A 4,291-nucleotide genomic window follows, 5' to 3' on the forward strand; every position below is an offset into this window, starting at 1 on the left:
CTTGGTACAATTATCTAAAATCGTCCAAATTTTCTTGTTACAGATTTGAATATTGGCGCCCTGCGGCAAAGCTAGTTCACTACTTCCCGGCAAGATGGCGGCACGTTCGTTGTGCACGAAGCGCCGAGGGTATAGCGGCGATGCGCAGAATCAACTCTTAAGGGCTTTCGCCCTACGTCCGTTAGATAGCGCGGGCCCCGAGGCACATCCGCAGAATCAAAAAAGACAGCTGGGAAATGTAACATCACGCATCGATTTGGTCGGCAGCCCTTCTCGCGTCGTCTGAAAAGTTCCTCCGTTCCGTCTATCTCCTCGACCGTGGTATTTATTTTGTAATTAAATAGTGAACGATAAGCAACGGAGGAGTGGGAATTTCGAATCGCGAATAGTGAGAAGGTGATTCCAGTATCGTTGTTACTAACTCGGGGTGAAAATATAAGTGGTGCGTAAAGGTGGTCAGAGACCCGGGGGCTGAAGCGATATACTCGTTTATTGGTCATGCCGTTCCTCTCGTGACAGCAGCGGCAGCCCCTCACCCCCTACCGACCCACCACGGTTCGTCGACCATTCCGGCGACCCCCGTCCCCTCCTCGCCCTGCCTCCCTTTTCTTGCCTCTCCGCCACCCCCTACCCGCCTGACCCCCTTGTCTTCGTCGTCGTCGGGTCGCGGTTTTCTTCCCAACCCCCGGTTTACTACGACACGATGTGATTCACGTCTTGGAATTTTTCGTCGAAGAGAACAGAAGGTCTTCGTCATTCGTGCACGGCGCTGCACGCTGTGAATAAGGGAGAGTGAGAGAAAGAGAGCGGGAGGAGCGAGAGAAAGAACGGAAGAAAGAAAAGAACGACGGAAAGAGTGGCTCGCCCTTGGATGTTTTTGTTAGGACCCTTGGATATCTCTGCTGCATTGCGGTAAGTCTGGATACTGTTTCCCTTTTTCAAACCTCCGCCTACATCTATATGTGTACCCATGCCGCTATGCCGTCTCTCCTCCTTTCTCCTCCTTTCTCCTCCTTTCTCTCGCTTTCGTCTACTCCGCGTCTGGTTATCTTATTCAAACGCGATACTCTTTCTTCCCCCTCCCCTCCCCTCCCCGCCCCTCTCCTCTTTCCCTCATATTATCGCCGTAGGTCTCTCCGTGAAAATCGAATGATACGTATGCAAGTAGTCGCGGTATCGGGGTCGTGGTCGTCTGCATGTTGAAACGGGCGAATCGCGAGTCGCGATAGAGAGAACGAAACATTGACCCGAGGAACGGAGAGCATCGATGCGATGCAATGCGATGTCGTTAGAGCCGCGAATCTATGCGGGTCACATTCTGACCGCGCTTAACGCACCGCGACGTCGTTATGCAGGCGGTGCTACTTAATTCTTTCTTTGTGCCTATGCGCGTGAGGAGAGGAAGCGGGAGACGTGTAGAGGGAGATGTAGAGATGGGGAGAGGAAAGGATCATCGTCGCCGAGAGGAAGCGAGAGATAGATAATAAACGGCGGAGTATGAAGAGAACTGAGAATAGTGAGATCCTCCGGTCTTCCGGCAACCTACCTACCTCATGCCTTGTACCTTGTACCTTCTGTGTAGCCTTTGTTGGCACGTATAGTCTCTTTCTCGTCGTATATGTACAATTTTTCTCTCCGTGAAATACCCGCATCGATTTTGCCAAGAGACCGCGAGAGATAGAGCAAAAAAGAAAGAGAAAGAGAGAGAGAGAGAGAGAGAGAGAGAGAAAGAAGCGTTTATTCGCCCTGGGACAAGTCCCCTCAGGCGGTACGTAGAAAATACGTATGAACATAAAATGAAAATAAAATCAATATGTCACAAAATTAAAACTAAAGTTGAAAAAGGATGTAATAAAAGAAGGGAGAGAGAGAGAGAGAGAGAGAGAGAAAAGAGAGAGTGCTGCAGGCGCCTGGAGGGCTGAGAATTAATGCAGTTACGTAAACTCGTGCATTATACCTACTACGTACATGCATAATACGTATATATACGCGATCTTGTTACGACGGGTACAAATGACAAATTATTTGTTTAACGCGCGGGGATAAGTCCGTACGTGTCGTGGAGAGGCGAATAATGAGCGAGCGTTCGATGAACTCGGCGTGAGTTAAGTACAAAGATTCGCAAGATTCACGTGATTCGCAACGAGGAGGACGACGAGTCGATTCGCTCCTCCTCGACCAGCTGCGCCAGTTTCTGCTTCTCCTCCCTCTCGCTCCAGCATATCGAATATAGGTGTCTACTACGCATGCAGGCAGGCTCTCCTTCTCCTCTCGCCTTCTTCGTCGCTGCGGTATATATGTGTGTGTATATATATATATAGTAGTGTATATGTATATAGTATATATGCACGCATGTAACGTAACGCGAATTCACCATGGCACGCGCACACTCGGCGAAGAGACGACGTTGAGTTTTACCCCGAGAGGTTAATCGCGTTTATTATCCTCTTGACAGTAAGAAACTGTTGGCTACCGATGCTTGTTTGCCGTCACTATGTCGCCGGTGTCTATATGTATGTATGCACGTACGGTATCGCGGCGATACGATTAATTACTTTGCGCGTGACTCTTACCCTCGGCAGTCGTCGTCGTCGTTGTGGCACCGGGACGACGACGACAGTTCGTTTCGTATTACCGCAAGTAGAGTAGAAACCTCGCTTATCCAACCTTCGATTACAGCCGATGTTCCGCATTGACCAGTGCATATCTTGTTTGGATAATACGGAGAACCTTGGATAAAACGGAATAATTCGTTATGTCTACGTCGTACACCTATGTGTACGAAATAGTTTTGTGGCGCTACTTTGTTTGAACACGCGCGAGCTTGCAAAAGTTTTGTTGCGAGTTTGTACAAACGCGACAGCTCCGATTCTGGAATCAAGGGTAGAACATCGTGATTGCTTGGATTGTACGTACGTTTTCCGTGTTATCCGAGTTATCATCTCCCCGTATTACCCTCGGACAAACGAGGTCCTACTGTAGAACGAAGTGCAGCGTTATGCATCGGACTGCTCGTGTATTGTGCGAATCGCGTGTCTAGCAATAAGCGTAAAATAGCTTGAGACCGAATCCGTATCATGTTGGAGTTAGTTGGCAACGTTATCGTCACGATTCATCCTGCAATGAGGAGAAATTGTTAGTTTGGGATTTGCGCATTGTTTGAAATTCAGTAAAACATAATAAAACAAAACATATTCGTGTTTTCTGATCTCACTCTCTTCAAGATCGTTGTAAAAATAAGAAAATAGTGATGTTTTTCCCGATGTTTCGTTACGATAACGTTGCTAACTTGAACCTCGTGAATCCGCGGTGTGACCCCGTCCCGGAAATGTGAAGAAAGTTGGTTCGTGTTAGGGTAGTTCATTTTATAACTTTTTTTTTTAAGCTGCCACTCGAAAAATTTTTGACAAATACTGACCAAAAAAGTTGTCGTAAAACCTGGAGGAGGTAGAAAAATATTCAGAGGTCGCTACCAATTATTCTTATATTTTTTTTTATTTTTACGTGTCACCCCACGGACTGGTATATATATATATATATATATACGAAAACGACCACTATTGTGGTCCAATTATTCATTGTTCATAAATGTCAGTACCAAAATCGAAACAGGGACATTAAGGCGATGCGATACTACTATTTCGGTAGCAAAAACTGTTATCCAAATGTCTCCGATTAATAATCTGTCCGATAAAAGACGAGAACAGCCAACCGCGGAATCGTCAGGCACACCTTGCTGTTGATTGGTGAACGATTAATTGGATCACGGTACAAATAAACAAATAATAAACTGATGTCCATATAAGTCCATAAGGTGTACCCATAAAAATAAATGAAAAATATTACAATAATTGGTAGTGATTTCTAAATATCTATTTTGTCTTATGATAATTTTTTGTTTCAGTATTTATCACATACTTTTCGAGCGACAATCTAAAAAAACAAAGAAACCTTGACAAACGAACCATCCTAGTATACATAAACAAGCACACACGATAGGTGCGGCTTAATCGTATCTAATGTACTTTGCTGCGTCAGTGACGCTTATCGGTACGCGGCCAATGAGGATAAATGGAAATTGAGATCTAGTCCAGCGTCTTTTCATTGGTAGATCAAAGGTGCCCCCCCCCCCCCCCCCTCTTCCGCCCTTGATGAAAAAAATAATGAAATAAACAAATAAATCCAGCGCAACATCTCGTGACGTTTTTCGTTCTGCATGTGATTCCAGGTCGACGAGACTGCGGCAGCGGCGTCTGGCTCTTTGTCGTTAGTCGTCAGTAATCGGCGATCG

The sequence above is a fragment of the Neodiprion fabricii genome, chromosome 7 (assembly GCF_021155785.1).
Source record: "Neodiprion fabricii isolate iyNeoFabr1 chromosome 7, iyNeoFabr1.1, whole genome shotgun sequence".
NCBI classification, from domain to species: Eukaryota; Metazoa; Arthropoda; class Insecta; order Hymenoptera; family Diprionidae; genus Neodiprion; species Neodiprion fabricii.